Below are 22615 nucleotides of genomic sequence, written 5' to 3'. Positions count from 1 at the left end.
GATTACACTAAATCTAGTCCTTTGTTTTTTTGGATGGAGTGGTGCGGTGTCTTGAGTGGCTGGTACACGAATGAGATTTGGGTTGTTGTTGTCGTTGCTGTTTTTAATCGCCAACAGTCCTGCGATCAAATTTCCATCCGCACTAAAACTCCATTCCTGACTAGGCCTCGACTCCACATTAAGGGTCATCGCAGGTCAAGCTGGAGCATCTGACCGCTGCACTTCATTCTGAAGCCTGGAGCCTTCAAATGCTCTCACTTAGGCTTCTCTGAAGAAAAAAAAGAAAAGAAAAGGAAAAAAAAAACTTCCACCGAGTTTGTAGCATTCATTTCTCTCTATTGCAAACTGGCATGTTTTTCTGGCCTGCTGGATGCGCGCGCCTTTTGCGTTTAGGTGGAAGGTCAGGCTCACGCTCCGTGCCCATAAAACACAGCAACACCCCCCAGATCGATATTTTCTTGGCACTATTACGAATTGCATATATTCAATATTCCGGAGCAGATAATCATGCTGCTGCAGTTCCTGGGTTTCTCAGTACTTTGAGCTGCTTTCCAACAGGCCAGCAACTAATTGATATTTTGCACAGGCTGTTGAGGGCAATGAAGAATATAACTTTGATTTTATAAACATTGTATGTCCATATTGTGTTAATTTGAGAATAATAATATATGCAGCTTGCATACAACACCTTCTTTAAAGGTACAGGAGGCATTTCATATATAGAAATATACTGTTGCTGCCAGAAAACAGTTGAAAGATTAAAAAAATGGTAACTTTACAGGAGAAGGACAAAACATTCTTCATTGTGAATGGGAGGTAATGGAACCTGATTTTTTCAACTGTTATGTTGGATAAATTCTGATGGTCCATTCATCATGACATGTTAACACAATGCGAAGAGCAACTAGCATTTTTGAATTTTGTGGAAAAAATTGTGTGTATGTATACATGTGTATATAAGTTGATGTGGGTGAATATATGTATCATATATGTACCTGTATTGTATCTAATATACTGTGTGTGTGTATGTGTATATATATATATATATATATATATATATATATATATATATATATATATATATATATACTTTTGTGTATATGTATGTATGTGTATGTACTTACATATATATACACACACACACACACAAACACACCTATATGCATTTTGATTTTTTTCAGTCTGTGTTTCAAGTGAAAATTAGAGGGCAGCCTATTTCTTTTCTCTGACCTTTGTATTCCTCATCTTGAATCATGACCGTATCCTGACCATATTTGTTTTTTGTTTTTAACTCCATCCGAGTTTATTTTTTTCCTGTTTTTTTGGAATGAGTTTAGATATCTACCAAAATTGCCTTCAATTTTGGAGTTGAAGCTTCTTGTGCCAGCTTTTGGGAAAGGGGCGTGTGTGTGTGTGCGAGTGTGCGAGAGTGTGTGCATGTGTGTATTGCCTTCTCGAAGCTGTAGGCCATGTCGATGTAACATTGTGCAAGAACGCTGTAGACACAGATTTCACGTGAGCAAAACTAAAAATACACATCAAAACCCCAAAACACACATTTTGTTGACTTTGGCACGTGGAGTGTAAATGTGCTGATGATAGAGTCCCGAAGTTTCACTCCTCTAAATTTACTTTAGCTGATTTCTTCTTTGTTTTTACCCATTAATGTTTGAAAACATTATATGAAAAAAAATAAATAAAATATATATATATATATATATATATATATATATATATATATATATATATATATATATACACATACATATACACGCACCTATGTTTATATTAGTGCCTATATTTATATTAATGCATGTACTACAAGCATTCATATAGGAAGCTACATAACCTTACATATTATAGTCTAAGAAATGATCTAATTGTTATTCACTGTCATAAAAGTCTAATCAAGTCAAGAAAGGTACAGTTATCTAAAAAACATCAGGTGTATGCATAGTGTTATTATATCTCCCCTAAAAACGTCAGTGATCTTATTGTTTTTCCTATTTGCGTACAAATTTGTGTATCAGCATTTGCAAGGTCATATGTTGATTGTAGCATTGATATCAGTTATTTTTTTATGGATTTTGATAAACAGATGAACTCACACACTAACTATTACTGTTCCTTTACAGCAGGTCGTGTTTAGTATTACACTTCACATATTTATATGTTACAGCCTGCGTTTTGCTTCTAGTGTGTTATGCTGTACATATAAGACCATTTTAACAGAAATCTTAGAATTTAATAAAAAATTTTAAAAAGAATTTTATTTGGTAGGTTTACCCTTACTGTGGTAAACACCTCTTTCGGTTCAGGACTGACTCTTGATTACAGCCAAATATTATTTATAGCTTTTCACACTTCAAACTACCGATTTATTAGATATTCATATATATTGTTGTGTTTTTTCTCCATTTAAGACAAAATACCAGCTGCCTTTTGAATTGGGTACAAATTCAATGATGGAAATCCAAAATTACTTTATAATATCTAAGCAAAATCTATCAAATATTTTTAAATTAATATGTATGTAAGTTAAGAATAGTTTTCCTACAATTACATTTAGAAATGTGACTGTGTAACATTCTATAATGTAATTATATATTATGTAAATATTTAATGTGGTAAAAGTTGCAATACAATGTAACATTGACAAATGTGACTACTGAACTTTCTGTAATGCAACTATTTAACATTCTATAAATGTAGTTGGGTAAGGTTCTATAAGTGTACGTACTGAGCATTCTAAAAGTTTAAATATATAACATTCTATACATGTAACTACTGAGCATTCTATAATGTAATCATTTGACATTCTATAAATGTAACTAATTAACATTCTAAAAGTTTAAATATATAACATTTTATTAAGGTAGCTACTTACCACATTTAAAAGTTTTAATATATAATGTTCTACAAATATAACTACTGAGCATTCTATAATGTAACTATTTGACATTCTCTAAATGTAACTAGGTAACATTCTGCAAATGCAAGTGTGTTACATTCTGTGAATGTAACAATGTAATATTCTGTGAATGTACATATATATTGTAACTGACATTCTATGGATGTAACTAACATTCTAAAAGTTTAAATATATAACATTTTACAAAAATAACTGGATAACATTTTATAAATGTACCTACTTAACATTCTATAAGTGTAACTACGTAACATTCTATAAAGGCAAGTTTTTCATTCTGTGAATGTAACAATGTAACATTCTGTAAATGTACATCTTACATTCTATTAATGTAACTGTAACATTCTGTAAATGTAACAAATCTAACACTCCATGAATGGAACTATTTAACATTCTGCTAACATAACTGTGTAACGTGCTGTAAATGTAGCTGTATCATTGTATAATTGTAACAGTGTAATATTCTGTGGGCCTGGCACTGAGCATGGACCCTGGTTAAATTGCACACAAATGACAGAGGTGCCAATAAAGCCCCCCAAAACAAAAAGGAGGACCATTAAAATGGAATTTGGAAAATATTTGGCATTGGTTATGTAAAGTATGGCGTTGCGGGTGTTTATTTTGGAGACGTAGTGTCCAAAGGCTTCAAAGCCGCTGTCACACTGAGACGCGTATTAATGAGCCTGTCATCTGGCTTTTAATTGATTAGATTTGCCATTTCTACCAGCTCCCTATTTGACAGGATGACATTCTAAGAAATTATAGCCACAGTGCCTCAGTCAGGTCGTTCATTTCGGAGCGCAACATGGCCGGGGTACTCTATAGGGACACCACACATTAACAACATATACAGGGTACCTGTTAAGTACTTACTGTGCTGTTCTGCGTGATCTGAGCGTGCGGGGATGCTCAAACCGCCGTTACAGAAATGACCTTCACTGGTCTAATTGAAAGTCAAGGCCAAATTTGAGCAGGGCCTCGGAGGAGGGCTTTGCGATGATGAAACCGCCTGTACTATTTTACAGCCCTTAGAAATAGTAGTCTATTTTCACCTAACACCACTAATTTGGCTGTTAATAATCAAATATTAATTTCACTCTCCACTTAAATCCCTTGATGAAAGTTTTTGGAAGGTATTAAAGAAACGTTGCGGTGACTTATCTGGTGTTTCATGTCGCTCGGAGGGAGGTGGGTTACATCAGTGACTCAAAATGGACCACGGTAAAAAAAAGGCTAAACTTCTAATAGGTCTCAAAGTTGTATGATTTGTTTTCTGAATTATATACGTTTTAACCTGTAGAGGGCATACGCTAGTATAAGCCTTAAAGGTGATTTAAACTTTTAAACTGCAGACTGTGTAACTAACATGTAAGTTAAGCCTTAGTTTAATCCTACATTGAATGTCCTCACATTTTAAGCAGAAATGGATGAATTTCTTTTTAATTACCTTTTAAACTTTTTAACTCCTTTTTAACTTCTTAACTTCAGCCATATTTCTTAGTTATTGATCTCAAGGCTTACTGTTATGAGCTATTCACTGAATTATGAGACATTCAGTAACTACTTCAAATTTTTCAGTATCTACTTTAAATTACTTAATTTAATTCAAGTTATTTATTATTTGTGATTCATTATCCAGTATCTACTATAAATTATCCAGTAACAAGTCCATGTCTACTGAGAATTATTTAGTATCTTGTATGAATTATTCAATATTCACTATGAAATAATGAGTATATTCTATTAATTATTCAGTATCGGCTATGAATTATCCAGTATCTACTATGAAATATTGAGTATCTGCTATGAATTATTCAATGTCTACTATGAAATATTCAGTATATTCTATGACGTATTCAGTATATACTAGGAAGTATTCAGTGTCTTCTATGAAATATTTAGTGTCTTCTATGAATTATTCAATATCTACTATGAATTATTCAGTATCTTCTATCAGTTATTCAGTATCTACTATGAATTATTCAACATATTCTATGAATGATTCAGTATCTCCTATGAATTATTCAGTATCTACTATGAAATATTCAGCAACTACTATGAATTATTCAGTATCTCCTGAGAATTGTTCACTATCTACTAGGTATTATTCATGTACAATAAATGATTCTGTGTCTGCTATGAATGATTCAGTATATCCTATGAAACTAACATGAAGTTCTGTAGTTATGAGAATGAGGAACAGAAGTGTGGACCCACTTTAAAAACATGATGTATTGTGATGTATGGTCAAGCATGCTCAGTATGTGAGTAGATTGAAGTGTTTATAAATAGAGAACGTCTGATTATGTCCAGATAGGGCGATCGTGGAGGAGTTTCTGGGACAGACTGAGTTTGTTGCTGGAATGAAATGCTCTGTTAATAATGATAGTAGTGATTGGTTTCTCTGAAAAGCATTTTTGGTCCAAGACAAAGGCCTAAACTCTGAGTGCATAGCTGGATCTGTGTTGTGTTTGAATGTGTGCATGTTTTTTGTTTAATACTGTACTGGTATGTTCTTCTCATCGAGCTATCCAGATTCCTTGAATGTTTGAGGAATGTGGGCTGATAAGACGTTGGACCCTATAAGACAATGTCATTATGTTTTTTTTTCTCTGTTTTTTTTAACAGTTAGTGGCCTGTGAACTTCTGACCGTACTATTTCTGCAAGGTGCACTTCTGCTCATTGAGATAAATATGGGACAGTGTCAGCCTACAGTGCGTCACTGTTTATGCAAAAATGGCATTGCCTAATCTCTGGAGTATCAGGCGCTTCAGGTTTAAAATACGACTTGAGTTTGGTTTTTGGGCCTCCGATACGCTGCGTCCAGGCCAGAAGGAACGTTCAAATCAGCGCTGGTGTTTATCAAAACATATCATGAGGAAGTTCTATAGTTTCATTTCTTTCGCTCTTGTGTGAAAGAGCTTTTGTTTATTCTGATGTTCCTGTGCGCACCAATAGGAGGGGTCATTTTCCCCCCCAAAGTTTTGTTTATGGCAGTTTCTTGTCGTGTTCCAGAGAAAGTGCAGCAGTTTATTTTCAGAGAAATTTATGAATACAGTATGGATATGACTTAAAAGAAGTGTTTCCAACATGATCAAGCTGCTGGGACTTTTGAGAAAAGCCTGAAACTACATAAAAGTAACCTGAAACATGAGTGGTAAGCCTAAAAGTGTAAAAATGGCAAATGGCCACGTTTGGGGTGTTTCACTCACTCGTTCCCTCTGTTTCGCAAAACAGGCGACTAGCGGGGCATTATTTCTCAAAGTTAAAGAAACTAGCGCATGTCGTACCAAGGACAAAGACAGATGGAAACCATGGTAACGGTGACCAGCCGGCGACTAGCCATTGTTCAAACATAACTTGGACAACTTTTTTGCGCTGCGTCGAAACAGAATGCGATAGAGACACTTTCAACCCACAGAATAAGAACGTGGTAGTTTGGAGACACAATGATGAAGTTTACAGGGTGACTGCTGTAATGCATTGCCCAGTGCTGTCCTTCAGCAACTACTCGTTGTAGTTCGGGTCAAATGAAAACTAGACCGCCCACGAAAAGTCTGGGGACACTTCGCCCTTTTTTTTCCCTGAAATTTGCTATTTCTTTATTGCACTGATTTTTCAATATTTCTGCATGAGCTGAGATGTAAACACAGTCATTCATAGCAGTTTAGTATAAAATGGCTCAGATTTCTTTACAGTGGTGGTGATAGGAACCGGGGTCGCCATGACTACAACACAAATACAGCCATTTAATTTCTTATCCAAAACCACCAGTGAATTTAGACGTGTGGATGTTGATAATGGATGTTGATAATGTTAAAATAGTGGAAAATCCGACGTAAAATATGTTTTCTTTTGGGACTGTTTGGCCTTACAGTGCCCTGCATGTACTCCTCAAGCTTGAATAGACTGAAAAAAAAAACACATTGTAGGCCACGGGCTTATCTCAAAATTCTTGTCTCAGGTATCAGGCAACTAGTTCATCTAATAACTTTAAGGTCTGTGTTAAACTCTTCAGACGTCTGGTTCCTGTCACCACCACTGTGAACAATTCTGACTTGATAAGTTTCTCCAGAACAGAGCATTTCACACCAAACCATTCAAAACGACTCTGTTTACATCTTAACTAATGAGCTCTGAAAAAGTAGTGCAATTCCTCTTTTAATACTCTTAAAAGCTCCCTCAGACATAGTTATTACGATGAAATTGTTTTGAATACACCACCTGATGTCTGGGATATTGTTTTATAATTGTTTTGAGTAGGTTTTTGGATCTTTTGGGAAATAGTCCCCTGTAATAACTTATTTTTTCCCAGATTTACCATTATTTACCATCTTCAGTATTCCATATAAAAACTCAGAAGGGGTTCACCGGTCATTTCAGCCAGCAGAAATGTTGATAGATCAATGGAATTCCCCATGAATTAAAACTCTACTTTGATTAGCGCACAGCAGATATGTGCCAATACTTTGGGTATATTTAGCATCAATGCTCACTCAGCTTCATGTTCATCAAAGTGCTTTCACTGCTATGAAGTGCAGGTTTTCTTTTCCAAAACATTATTAAAAGCACATTTCTAAAAATGGATCTTAAAATCTGAGCCATGTTCGAAGCAATTGAAAAATACTTCATATATACTCAGCCATGGCCGCCTCACAGCAACTGAATTCTGCATTAATGCACTAATTCACTAAAGAACGCTGTGCTGCGAATGGACAGTTATTAATCTGATGTGGACAAAAAAGTGAACTGATAGCTTGAGTAAGAACCCAGTTTTGCTTAAACTGACCAGCTGAAAACGTATTTTAACAACTGGGCTGACAGATAGCAGGCTAACCGGGCTAAAAGATAGCTAACAGGCTAAACTGCTCCTCCATTAGCATTCACTGTCAGGCTTTGAACTGAAGTATTTATGGAATCTGTGTATAAAGTGTAAAAATCTTTTATGAATTTCACACATGCTTCAAACGTGTTTTTGGTTAAATCTGCTATTTAAGTAGAACTAAAGCCAGGGTGGAGAAATGAGTTAGCACGATGCTAACACAAAACAGGAAATCGCCTATAAGCACTTGAGAAAATTAGCATTAGCTCTGTGGTGGTAATTTGGTGAACAAAATCTGCTTATAAGGAGAAGAATTTTGCGTTAAACACTGCTATACTGCACTGTCTTCATTATTATTTGACAAAGATTACATCATTTGTAAAGTGACTGCAATGTACAGTGAAGGATGTCCTTAAGTTCTTGTCCTTCTTTACCAGCCTATAGTTGTATGTCAACAATAGCCTAGTCTAAACATAACTGCATTTCTTTTATTGTTAAGTATAACAATTCGATTTATTGAAAAGTTGTGACTGCTTTATAAAAGCAAGAAGCCTGTGAGGCTGTGAGTTATAGTGATTTTACTGTGGTCTCTGCTTCATGCCGTGCTTACAAACACAACATTTGTGGCTTATTGCGTTATTAGAAACTCTTTTAGTCCAAAGATGTTTTAAACAGCCGAAAGGTTTGAGTGAAGTCATCATAACAAGGGGATAAATGAGTGGCCTTTGGCTTTATTCCCAAACTAGCACTGTCACTATTACTGTCACTAATATTTACGTGTGGTACTGTTTTCCTCAAAATAGACGTTATTAAGCTTTAACATATTAGATAACTGCAAAATGATAAAGAAAATCTGATCATTTATAGTGAAAACATTTGAAAAGCTAACTGATGTGTAGAGTAAGTATTAATGCTGAACAAAGCAGTGTTTTCATTGCAATGTAACAAACTTAACTGTATATAAAATATGTGATGATTAACTGAGTGTGATGTTTTTAGTGATCGGTTTGGATTGGCTGAAGACGACGACGCTGTCAGAGGGACGTCAAATGTGATCTGTGCAGCCAAGGCAAGGTGGAGGAACAACTTCTCCATCCAAAACCCAAAGGTAAGCTCAGGCTGATCTTAAACTCGCTGGGTTAAACCGGTATGTCAGTATAGGGGGTTGCACATCAGTTTGAATTTTCAGCTCAAGTTAAACGAAATGCAAGCTGCTCAATGCTTCAGATTGTTTAATGAAAGATGAATTCTACCAATATTTCTAAGTTCTTGCGTAATTGAGAGTTTAAGATGTAAACACAGTGATTCAGAGTGGTTTGGTGTGAGATTTCTTTACAGAGGTGGTGATAGGAACCAGTTGTCATCATGACTACAACACAAATGTAGACATTTTATTTACTATTGTTGTTTATTCTCAGTTGTGTAGGTGGGGGACCAAAGCTCTGTAGACACTATCTGGATTTAAACATGAACAACTTTATTTCAAATTAATAAGATAGTGTTAAAGCCCTGTGAGAGTCCCGAAGGCCAAATGTGGGATCTCTCTTTTTCAAGCTGCCTCTGCTTCTTATATGCTGAAACATACATAACATGGTTAGAGACACACACACATCCATACATTCCCATAAGGAAACATCTGGAAAGCTTATTCTAACACAGTCAGATACCCATAAGGAAATACTGCTCTCATACCATTGGAATGCTATTCTATACATTAGCTCCCTCTCTTGAAGTAGGGGGCGAGAGAGGCCCTCAACAGAACACACACGTGTTAACAGAGGAAATGAGAGCTTAACAGTACGTAAAGATAACAGATATAAAAATATAAAGAAAAACATGAATATAACAATAAAAGAAATACAAAATGAGTGTAAAGACACCTCACTATCCAAAACTACCAGTGAACCTGCACAAGTCTTCTGAGTTTTATATATTTACATTTACGGCATTTGGCTGATGCTCTTATCCAGAGCGACTTACAATTTGATCATTTTTACATAGGTAGGCGAAAGTGGTGTTAGGAGTCTTGCCCAAGGACTCTTATTAGTGTAGTGTAGGGTGCTTACCCAGGTGGGGGATTGAACCCCAGTCTACAGCGTAGAAGGCAGAGGTCTTACCCACTACACTAACCAGCACCACCATAGAATGTTGATGCTTGTGAAATAGTGGAAAATCTGAAATAATAAGTTTTCCTTGGGGACCATTTTGCTTACATTTAAAAAAATATATAAATATATATATTTTAGATACACATTTTCTTAAAACGATCGCAAAACAGTGTCTCCATCCGGCAGTGAATTCAAAACCATTTTGTGTAAAAACTTTCCGTGTGGGACCTTTTAGAGGTGGACGTCTGGTTCCTATCACCACCACTGAGAACAGTTCTGACACAGTTTCTTGAAACATTCTTAATGACTTTGCATCTTAACTACTTTATTATACAGACATTTTGAACAATTAGTGGAATTCCCCTTTTAATGAATAGTACATTAATAGAAAAATGGTGTAATTTGACTAGAAACTGAACTACACAGTCCATTCTAAACAAGTTCTATCTATTAACCTTATTAATGCTAACTTACACGTTATCTGAGAGCATGATATAGTTGAGAAATATCAGATATCAGCATTATCTCTACATTTTCTCAGTTACAGTGGAAAGGGTCAGGATTTGAGCCAAGGCATCTGATCCCGGATCAGTCTGAAAGGCCACTTTGTGCTCTAGTCTGAGTATATGTTACCTGTTGTTGCAAGACGTCTGACTTTTTGTGTGTCAAACAGTTGCGCAACTGTTACTGTCAGATGAGCCTTTACATTGCTTTGAAGCCAGAGTCTTCTGTCCAATGTGTGAGTCTTTCAGCTGTTGCACATTTATGATCACATGTGAATCATCTATTATTTTTCTCAATTAAGCTTACGGTATGTTCTGCATATGTACCGTAAGTGCCTAAATGTTCCTGTGAATCATATATTGTGGAAATGCGTGCTGTGCCCTGCTGGGCGATTTCCTCATTTCGAAGCTGGTTTTGAAAAATGGTGACGCGCCAAATGTTTCGAGTTAGCTGAGTGTGTGACTCTGTCAGATTTGCTGTATTTTGCCACTTCAGGTTCTCCAGAGTGCTTTTCGTTTGAGAGGAATCCGTTTTCCACGGAATGGTACTGTTCATTCCCACACAATTCCTTGTTTTTTGACGATGGTTGTGATGTTCCTGTGAACTGGACAGCAGTGTATGAAGTGTGTTTTTTTTCTCGCTGGCCATGGGAATGCAGGGAGGGAATGCTGTGAGTGATATGGCAGCAGCTCTACATGAGAAGGCTTAATATAGGCACTGACTATAGCGCTTTTCTGGCTGCTAGATAAGGCTACACCCCCTTTGTCTGTTACCCACCAGGCTTTTCTGAAACGTGCTGTCCGGCAACAGCTGAGACTTTGATTAATAGAAGCACTTTATTCCGCTGTCCACCGTGACTGCCTTTAAAAGTTTAGGGACACCTTGCTTGCTTTTGAAAGTTTGATTTTCACTTTTATTTTTCAATTAAAAGGCCCATATCCTACACTTTTCTGTGGTTTTACGTACCAAATTTGTACCATTTTTACGTGAGCATTTTCCAACTTCTCTTCATCCTGGATGTTTTAGTTATTGTACCTTTAAAACTGATGTGCAGTTGTATGCAAATGTCTGAATATCCCAAGTTAAATTGTCCCTTTTTCAATGTTTTTACAGAGGACACTGTTAAATATGACATAACAAACCAGAAACATAAAACATGAAATGTGCAACTTTTCACCGGCCACATTTTATGTTTTATTTTCCCCCCAGTATGCTAAATTCAGGAAATAAACAGCATTGTGTTCTCTGTAGAGGATGTGTTAATTAATTTGCACAAGGTCGCCCAAACTTTTGCATAGGACTGTATGTAAATGAGCTGTACTCGGACGGCCCTGTTTTGTACCTCATTCAAAAAAGCAGTTTGAGCTGATAATATCCCTTATAACTTCTGTGTGTGTGGGCAGGGCTAAGCAGCTGTAGGTTGAATCAAATGGTATATGCAGATTGTCTTTGTGAATTCAAAGGGTGACAATGTTTACATACTACCTCAAACCGAAACAAAAAAAGCTATGTTACTTTTCCATGATATGAGCCCTTTAAGAAAATGTGCTAATCCTTTGGGTATATTTAGCTTCTCAGCTTCATCAAAGTGTCTTTCTTGGTATGAAGAGCTGCTTTTAAATAATGATTTGACAGTTTTCTCTTCCAGACGATTGTTAAAAGCACATTTTGAAACTCCTTTGGTCCAGACACCTGAAAGGTTTGACACCACAATAAGGGGATAAAGTGATTGACCTCTGAACTTATTTCCCAAGCTAGCACTCTCAAAATGAAGGTAGCAGCATTATTTTATTGCCTTAGGATAAATGGGCTTTGTCTTTAAAGGGGAATTCTACAGATTTTTCAAAAATCTGCATGATTCAGTGGTTGAGATGTAAAGTCATTCAGAATGGTTTGGTGTGAAATGGTTCAATGTAGTGATTTGTTTGCAATGGTGATGATGGGAGCCAGGTGTCACAAGGTCGACAACACAAAAGCCATCTTATTTACCACTCAGAACCATCACATACGTTTTACATGTTAACAATGGTAAAACAGTGGTAGATCTGGACAAAACAAGGTTTATTGGCCCTGCATGTACCATAAACCTTCAGAAAACTACAATGAGACACTTTGCCTATTAACTTTGTTTTATTGGCCATGTTTGTACCATAAACCTTCTCAAAACTACAATGACCATTTTGCCTATTGTTTTATTGGCCATGTGTGTACCAAAAACCTCAAAACTGCAACGATACATCTAGGTTAATGACTTAGTGAGAGAGCTCTTAGAGGTGGACATCTGGTTCCTATCACCACCACTGTGAACAATTCTGACTTGGAAAGCTTCTCTAGAACCGAGCATTTCACACCAAACCACCCTGAAAGACTTTGTTGGGATCTTATCCCTGTATTTATGCAGAACATTTGAAAAGTCGCCGAAGTTCCCCTTTAATATGTGAAGCTAATTTGTGCTGGAAAACGTTTAGGGAAAAGCCCGGCGTCCCCAAACTTTTGACGCGGCAGGCGAGTTTGACCCCTCGCACAGCCCTCCCGTGTGTGTTTGTTAATGTCATGGCGTGCGTCAGGACTTGGCTGCAGCTCCAGGGGAGTGTATATTGTTCACCTCAGATGACTCGTATAGGGGCAGAGACATGTGCTGTTGCTATCTGCCTCACTCACTCACTCGCTCACTTGCCTGCTCGCTCACTCACTCACACCCATACCAGGAAACCAGTTGCGCGCTTAGATCTCGTCTGCCGCGGTGGGAACTTTTACCTTAGAGAGAAATCGTATGGGCATAGTGGGGATTTTCCATACCCGAGGAGTGCCAGCCAATCATCTACCTGCTTTCTGCATATGTAATTATGTTTAAAAGTCGGTGGACTTTTTTGCCTGGTAAATCTGTTCTCATGCCTGAATGAGGCCTTTCTGCTCGCACATAAGCAAAGTGTGTGTGTGTGTGTGTGAGTGTGTGTATATATATATATAAATATATATATAATATGTATATATATAGAGTGTTGAATATAAACAGGTTGGTTAGTGCTATGCTTGGCCTAAACACTGGGGCTTATTTTCATTGAAGCAGACAGATGGCACAGACAAGCTGCCAGCAGTATTTTTGTATGTACACATAGATAAAACCTGTCAGGCAGTTAATGGTTAATAACCAAATTTCTTTGCCCAAACATATTTTGTTTAGGCAAAAGACAGGGCATGTTAAAGGGAAGAAAAAAAAGCAAAAAGGGAAAAAACCAAATTAAAAAAGGCTCACAAAGTTAGTTTTCTCAGGCGTGTCCCCTTTAAATATATACACGAAGCACACAGGCATTTCACTGATGTGAAAAATGTATCTTGGATTCTAATAGGGAAGTTGTATGTTTGCCAAGGTGCATGCGTGTCCTCAGCTAACCCCGGCACCCATATGGTGTTCAGCAAGTCCATGTGAGATCACTGCCTCCTTTTCTAAAAGGAAAAATATCTGGAAATGGTTTGTTTAAAGAAAAGGAAAAAAAAAGGGTAAGGAAAAAAAAAAAGACAGAGGTAGCCGGAGAATTCTCTCGCAGTGCTTCTTATTTGTTTACAACCGAGGCTGTGCGAAACGGGCCTGGGGTCGCTCCGAGGAGGGAAGTGCGCGCGCACAAAAGAGATAGAATGTCCTCCATTTTGGAGAAGGGACGGGGCAGACCAAAACGTGTTCAGATCTCTGAAGAATTTACAAGCGCACAATGAGGGAATCTTAGGAGAACTCGCACAAACAACCGGCTGCTTTGAAAACGTTTCTGCACGGCCGCCCGTTAACAAGCCCTTTATTGCACTTGGCATACACGCAGTGTGCCGGAGCTCAAAAAGCCGTTTTAATCTGCCTCGTCATTCGCACAACGACGTCCAAGCAGCCAGGTACAGAACGCAATGTGTCCTTTCGTGCGTTTGTGGGAAGTGGCTGAGGGTAGTTTGGACCCTGCCTTTTGGCACACATTTACCAGCCTGTTATCCAACACGTGCCACTCTGGGGCACAAGCGCATTTCATATTTCACTGCTGGGCCATATAAAGTTCAGCCGAGCGACAAAGGAGTGATAGTTTGGTGAAAAATCAAATAAGTTGTTCACCTTTAGCCCAAATGTAGTCGCGTAGTTGAGACACCTCCTTTAGTTGGAGCCCTGGCTAATGTAGCTAATGCTAATCCCACCCCATTAGCACGGTGCTAACTTCACACCTAAGCCATCACAGACTCGCCTCAAATTGTGTGGAGTTATTCAGTAATCTCTAAAAGACTTGCGTATGTGGTTTCTGCCACTGTGTGACACACTGTTATCTAAAAGTGCACAGCATAGCTAAAAAGACTAGCAGCAGCCACCTTTAGTGTGAAAGTGGAAATTGTCAAGTTTGTTTTAATCACTGGACTATTCTGAAAAGAGCCTGTTTAACATTAGCGTAGCTAAAAACAGCAGCAGCCAACCAGAAGAATGAAATACATCCTTACTTCTGTTTACGTTTGTTAAAATATATTTAAATATAATTTTGTTTGTTTTTCACTCAAGTATTCCTATACGTTCCTCAGTAGCCAAGGTAGGCAGACACTGTTTACTTGTGTACTTAGAATAGCTATGCAAGTGTTTCCGACGCTGTATGACACTGTTATCTGTAAAATACGTGGACTACATTTTACTAGCGTTGCTAAAAACATTAGCAGCAGCCACCCTGAAGCCTGTTAAACTGTATTTAAATGTAAATATATTTTTTAAAATGGACTAAAGTTCATTGGCAACTTTAAAACTAGCAGCATCCACCCTGAAGCCAGAATTTTGTGTACCTTTGTTACAGCTGTGTAATTATTTTTACTGCATTGTTCTCAAAAGAGCCTGTCTAGCCAAGCTAAGCAAGACTTGCTGACCCTGTTTGCTGTTCGGTTATGTACGCAAAATGATTAAAGTCGCTATATAGCACAGCTAAAACACCAGCAGCAGACATCTTGAAGTCTGGATTTTGTATAGACCTTGTGTGTTTGTTAAAACTGTGTCTATTTTTTCACCATACTTTTAAGAGCCTGTGCAGTTTCTGACACCGTCTGACACTGTTATTAATAAAAATGGGCCGAAGTTCATTACCATAGCTGCAAACAGGGCCAGGCGTCCTGGAGCCTAGATTTTGTCCGTACTTCTATGTGCATCTGCTAAACTTGTGTAAATTCAGAGCCTGACTGGCCAGGCTAAACAAGTGTTTTTGACCCTGTTTGCCATTCTGTGATGTAAATAAATTGACTAAAGCAGCTACCTAGCATAGCTAAAAACCCTAGAGCAGCAGCCACCCTGAAGCCTAGATTTTGTCTGTACTTTTCTTAAAATTGTCCGATTTTTTTTTTCACCAAACTTTAAGAGCCTGTGCAGCCAAGCAAGAGTTTCTGACGCCATGTGACACTGTTATCTATAAAAGGGGGCTAAAGTTCATTAGCATAGCTAAAAATGGTAGTAGGCATCCTGGAGCCTGAATTTTGGCTGGCTGTACTTTTGTGTATATTTGCTAAAATTGTGTTAAGTTGATTTCTCCAATGAAATATTCCTAAAAGAGCCTGTCTGTTTAGGCTAAACAAGTGTTTTTGACCCTGTGTGCCATTTTGTAGTTTATACAAATTGACTAAGGTCGCTACCTAGCATAGCTAAAAACACTAGCAGCAGTCATCTTGAATTCTGGATTTTGTACATATTTTTTGCGTTTGTTAAAACTGTGTAATTTTTTTTAACCAAATTTTAAGTACATTTGTAAATTCAGTTATTTTCACTAAACCGCTTCTAAAAGAGGCCGTGTAGCCAGGCTAAGAAAGCACTTCTGACATTGTCTGACATCTTGCTATGACAAAATGGGACTGAAGTTCATTAGCATGGTTAAAAACACTAGCAACCATCCCAAAGCGTGATTTTCCACTAAAATTTTCCTAAAAGAGCCTGCCTGGCCAGGCTGAACAAGAATTTCTGGCACTGTGTGACACTGTTATCTGTAAAAGTGGACTAAAGTTCATTAGCATAGCAGCAGCCATCCTGAAGGTTGGATTTTGTCTATGCGTTTATGTACACTAGTTAAAACTAATTTTTTTTCAAATACGGTTTTCATAGGCAGGCTAAACAGGTGTTTCTGACCCCATGGGACACAGTTTTCTATTTAAAAAAAAGGACAACTATTGACAAACATTCAGTCTTGAAACTGCTGCTACTACTGCTTAGCTAGGTGATGCACTTTTATTCATTTTCTCGGTGTCAGTGAGTTATAAAGTAGCTTCACGTTGCTGATATTTTGGCCTGGGGCGTGCCGTATACCAAACTGCATTAGGGAATGTGCCAAGTGTCCTTTATTGTTGAGTGAGGGCATTCGTCTTTTCTTTCTTCTTTGCTCTGCTCAGAACAGGCTCGTTATTATCGGAGCGGCTCGGCCCAGGTGTTGTTTATCCTACCCTGTATTATGTGGTCGTGCTGGAAAAGGACACTGGCACTTTATGAGCGTGTATGGACGAAGCGGGCCGGGCTTAAGGGAGCCCAGCTGCGGGAGACATTTTGTTGTGTTTCGTTTCGGAGCGAGAGAGAAGGGGAAAAGCCTTGAACACCGCAAGCAGAGGTGCGCGGACCTGTTGCCAGGACAATTGTTGTTGCCAAGACAATTTGGCAGAGAGACATACAAGCTCCTCTGTTAGAATCTGGCTGGTCAAATGTAGGCCTTTTTTTTCCTCTCCCCTCTCTGTCTCTCTGTCTCTCTCTCTCTCTCTCTCTCTTTCTCTCTCTCTCCCTCTCTTTTCATCAGCCGACGACGGCAGCTGCTTAGCAAATGCACAGCATATGGGATAATGTTTATATACTATTAATGACTGTGTAGTACAACCATGCTTTGATCTAGGCCACCACTTTTTTTTTTTTTTTTTTTTTTTGTAGACGCTGTATGGAATCACTCTGTCACGTATTTCAAAAAGGACGGTGCAGCAGTGGACATTTATGTAGTCTATATGGGTCCAGCACTGCACACGAATTTGGTCTTGTGTTTTTTATAAGCCCACTCAATATTCTGGACTGACTTTTCTTTTTCTCCTTTTTTTTTTTTTTTTTTGCTCTTATAAAGTTATTTTTCTTACTTTTGAATCATGCGGTCAGTTGTGCAGGCCCGCTTTGCCCTCTCCTGGGTTAATGTGGTCCTCATGACAGTCACAAAATGCACTTTTGTTGTGTCATGGTAAGAAAAAAAAAAGAGGAAGAAAAAAATACCCAGTCTCTTACTAAAAGAGAATTTCCTCTCATGTGCTTTCACATGAAAATGTGCGTTCCACACATTACTTATCACACTTATTATGATTTTCCAACCCCATTTTATCGTTAAGAGTTAAACAGGTTTTGATTTTGTTACTGTACCTTTAAGACTGACCTCTCTTCTCACTGGCTGCGGTACAGGCTAAAACACTCCTTATAACTTCAGTGTGAGTGAGCACAGCTAAACTGCTGCAGACACTGAGTTCAGGGCTGATTTTGCAGCTTGGTTGCCATATATGGACTGTTTCCTCCACTATACCGGTCAATATTCTGTCTCTGGTGTGAGTTCTTGTCAGAGCTGTTATACTGGTATGCTTATACTGTGACTCAAGAGATTTGATGAACCTAAAGTTGGCTTTTTTGAATTTCCTGTTCCATCTCATATGGCGCGGCAATTACATTCAGTCGCACAGATGCCAGTATGGAACTGCTGCTCCATTTAAGGTGGAACAGAATTTTAGATGTAAATCACCATTTAGCCCTGTTTTGATTTAGCCTATATATAACAATGTTGGCAGAAGAAGAAACACAATGTAGAAAACTCTGAAACTGCAGCTTCACCCTGACAGTGACCCCTCCTTTCACTAAAAACCCACAGCCCCCAACACTGAACATCATAAACAGCACATATATACACCATTTAGACCACAGCAACTATTCACATGTTGCAAGTGTGAAGTGAAGGCACATCACAGAATAATAAACGAAAATAGGTTTTCTTTTTATTACCAAATATATTGCTGTTGTCAGAACAAAACCTCATATCTCCAAAACAATAACTTTACAGGAGAAGAAGAAACATACTTTATATTTAATGTAGGTCAATGGAACCAGAATTTTTTCCAAGTCATTTTGGGTGATTTCTTTTGGTCCGTTCATCAGTTTAGTTCCAGTATAATTACAGTTTTATATATCAGTGTATATACCTAAAGCATCAAGAACTGTAATTATGTATATATGTATGGATGTTTATGTATTTGGGGCAGTCGTGGGCTGGAGGTAACTGGGGAACTGGCCCTGGCAAGTGTGCTCACTGTCCCCTAGTGTATGTGTGCTCACTAGTGTGTACATGGTGTGTCATTTCACGGATGGGTCAAATGAAGAGGTGAAATTTCCCCGTTGTGGGACTTAAACACACTTATATATATATATATATATATAGTTTGTTGCTGTCTAAAGAAAAACAAGTATCTCCAAATTAGCACAAAACATCCTTATCTTATAATGTAATTTAATGCAAAGAGATTTTATTCCAAGTTATTTTAAAGCATTGTGAGGTGTCTTTACTCTCATCTTGTGTGTGTTATATTGTTATATTCATGTTTTTCTTTATATTTTTGTATCTGTTATCTTTACATACTGTTAAGCTCTCTTTTCCTCTGTTAATGTGTGTGTGTTCTGTTGATGACCTCTCTTGCCCCCTCCCTCAAGAGAGGGAGCTAATGTATAGAATAGCATTCCAATGGTATGAGAGCAGTATTTCCTTATGGGTATCTGACTGTGTTAGAATAAGCTTTCCAGATGTTTCCTTATGGCAATGTATGGATGTGTGTGTCTCTAACCATGTTATGTATGTTTCAGCATATAAGAAGCAGAGGCAGCTTGTGTATGTGTATGTGTGTATATTATATATATATATATATATATATAGGAAAAAACATCCTTTACTTTTAATGTAAGTCAAAGGAACAAGATATTTTTCCAAGTCATTTTGTGTCATTTCTTTTAGTCTAGCATTGAATTTACACACAACGTAAAGGGCAACAGACATTTTCAAAATATGTCAAAAACTGAAAAATTACAACAATGGAGATACAAGGTTTTGACATGACAACAGCAATATATGTATGTATGTGTGTATATGTGTGTGTGTGTATATATATATATATATATATATATATATATATATATATACATACACACACACACACACACACACACACATACATACACACACACACACACACACACACACACACACACACACACACTACTTTCCATGATATGTGCCCTTTAATTCTAAAACATTGTAAAAAGCAGTAATAAAACAGAGGGGAAGGACTGAAAAGCTCTTTTATGAACACTCCGCTGGACTTTCCCGTATATACCATTCCCTAAACAGAATGCTTTCTGTAAACAATGGCTGCTCTAAGAAAGTGCCTTAATACACCATTATAAGACATGGTAAAGAGCTTTCCTCTTTCCTCTTTTTTTTGTAAGTTCAGGCTCGCAATTAATTCTTATTCCCATTCTGAAAGAGGAAATAGGAAATAATGAGAATTTGGCAGTTTTTCTCTGGGGCCCTTGTGAAATGGCTGGCTGTCCCAACACGTTGCTCTTGCAACACTGTTATTAATCTGAGCAGGTCAAGTTTTCATAGGCCTTATGTTTCTCAGATTGGAGATTTGGCAGATTGAGAATTCTTCATCGGGATTACTAGCAAAACAAAGCCATTGTTCGTTTTCGGGCCTCCTCTTAAAGCTCCGCGAGCAGCGGCTGGATCTGTCCTCTGACTAAAAGGCATGATTGTGGGGCTTATAGCGTACACAGACACAGCACTATATAGTATTGAGTAATGCCACATTACGTTGCTATAACATGTCCACTCTTATCACAGCTCTCCTTCTTGGTAAATGGTTTGGTAGATTTCAAAGAAATTGAGACCAAGGCCAGTCATTTCCACGAGACACAAATCACCTTATGGTGGGTGTTGGAATCTTTCTCATTCAGTTGATTTGGCTACAATAAGCATTTCTTTATGGAGGACTTTTGCATTGCACCACTGATTCACTACCCACATACCATAAAGCTGCAGTCAGTATGGTTCAGGAATTGAGACTTTTTTCATGGCCTGTTTAGCTTTGGGGTTTTTTATGCTTTTCTTGCAGCAGATGCAGAGAAATGAGGTCAGTCTGAACAGATTTTTGCAATGAGGCATATTCATCCAGGAGTTGATTTTGATCTACATTTTTTTTCATGCTTTCTAATTTTATTGATATACTGTATACATTATCATGGAGACCTATTTAGCACAGGTCAGTTTACAAATGATTTAGCAAAAACAGTTGAAAAATAGCCGAAATCACAGCAGAGGTGGAGTTTAGCAACGATGCATATTAGCAATCAGAATATTTTTCATGATACACCAGTTTTATTGATACTGTATACACATTTGATTAGCACAAGAAATGTTTCTACAAAAAAGGGTTTTATTACCAAATATATCGCTGTTGTCAGAACAAAACCTCCAAAATAGTAACTTTACAGGAGAAGAAGAAACATACTTTATTTTTAATGCAAGCCAATGGAACCAGAATTTTTTCCCAGTCATTTTGTATAATTTCTTTTGGTCTGTTCGTCATAAAATTCCCACACAATGTAAGGAGCAAGGGGTACTTACAAGCTGTGTTAATAACTGAAAAATGACAAAAATGGACATACAAGGTTTTGTTCTGACAGCAGCGATATGCACATACATATGATTAATTAGTTATTACAGTATAATTAAATATTAATGCATATTAATTTTGAATTGATTTTGGTGTAGTAGTAGATGTTTAGCACAGGTACTTTAACAAAAAAAAAGATAAAAATCACAGCAGATCTGGACAGATTTGTGTAAAACTGCACATTAATAATCAGAAATTAAATTCTGATTTCCATTTTTTTCACAATAAACCAATTTTACTGACATACTTTATAAACCAACTTGTTAAGCACAAGTAGTTTAGCTGAAAATTAGCAAAAAAAAAGCCTAAAATCCCAGCACACACATTAAAACCAGTTCTGTACAAACATATTTTTCTTAAATTGTGCCTTTTTATTTAACAATAGACCAGTTATATGGATATACTCTATAAACTTAGTTGATTAGCACAAGCACTTTAGCTAGTATGTTGCTGAAGCACATTGCAGCGCTTCACAACTACTTCTGTCCAAACAGATTATTTGAAACGGAGTGTATTCATTTAGGAATATTCATTTTAATCTCCACTTTTTTATAGTTTCACTGACTATAGGTTGTATATGTCTAGTAGTTAAAAAGACCTTTAAGTTTGCTGAAAATGTATGCAAAATCACCACAGATGATGTAAACCAGTTCAATCTAAACAGATTTTTTCAGCAACTGAATTGATTGTGATCTCCGGTCATTTTATATTGAGCCATGTTCTTGATATACTGAATAGACCTAGCAGAACAGCTACAAATTTAGCAAGAAACGCAGTGAAACCACTTCTGTCCAAACAGATTTTGTTGCAATGATGTTTATTCATTCAGGAATTGATTTTGATCTCCAGTTTTTTTTTTACAGTACAGCAGTCTTTATTGATACAGACCTGCTGGATAAACCTAGCTGATTAACATGGGGGGTCAATTTACATGTAATTTAGCTAAAAAAGAACAAGCCTGCTGATTGTATCTTTAAGCATGTGGCCTTTGAGTAGAGATGTTGTCATTATCATGTAGATGTGACATTAGGCCCTTGTGATGCGCATGATCTTTAGTTGCCTGTTAAACGTTCTTCCAAATATGGAAAGTGCATTCATTTCTGGCCCTATCCAGAAGGCACCTGCCGGAGGCAGAGACAAGAGAGCGCTCCCAGAGTGGACCAAGAACGGCCTGAGGGTCTTCAGATGCAAATCAATGACAAATGTCTATACCCTGACTAAAAGGATAGGAGAGGAGTGTTTAACCCTTGGAAGTCTAGAGTTATGACTGTCAGTGTGCTATACCATTTAAATATAATTTCCTTTGTACTTAAAGAGCCCATACTCTACGTTTAGCTTGTATTTAATCATTTTCTTTATACCTTTAAGTACAATTTGTTACTGTAACTTTAAGACTGATATATGTAAATATATTCCCATAGCCTCTGCCTCAGTCAAAAAGCATTCCAGGCTGAAATACTCCTTATAACTTTAGTCTGAATCAGTGGAGCTAAACTGATGCAGGCTGAATAGGCTTATATATGTAAATGTGA

General features: G+C 37.4%; 1 protein-coding gene across 3 annotated transcripts in view; it reads left to right on the top strand.

The window, feature by feature from the left end:
- The window catches only part of zbtb20 (zinc finger and BTB domain containing 20), a 117078-nt gene that overhangs the window by 2129 nt on the left and 92334 nt on the right, over positions 1 to 22615 (top strand). For all 3 annotated transcript variants that reach the window (XM_017702910.2, XM_017702909.2, XM_017702911.2), the window contains exon 2: positions 8752 to 8860. The gene's annotated coding sequence lies outside the window, so the exon portion shown is untranslated. The remainder of the gene's footprint in view (positions 1 to 8751; positions 8861 to 22615) is intronic.

This window comes from Pygocentrus nattereri, chromosome 23, assembly GCF_015220715.1.
Source record: "Pygocentrus nattereri isolate fPygNat1 chromosome 23, fPygNat1.pri, whole genome shotgun sequence".
In the NCBI taxonomy this organism is placed as follows: domain Eukaryota; kingdom Metazoa; phylum Chordata; class Actinopteri; order Characiformes; family Serrasalmidae; genus Pygocentrus; species Pygocentrus nattereri.
The sequence above is the reverse complement of the archived record's forward strand: the minus strand, read 5'-3'. Positions and strand labels throughout refer to the sequence as shown.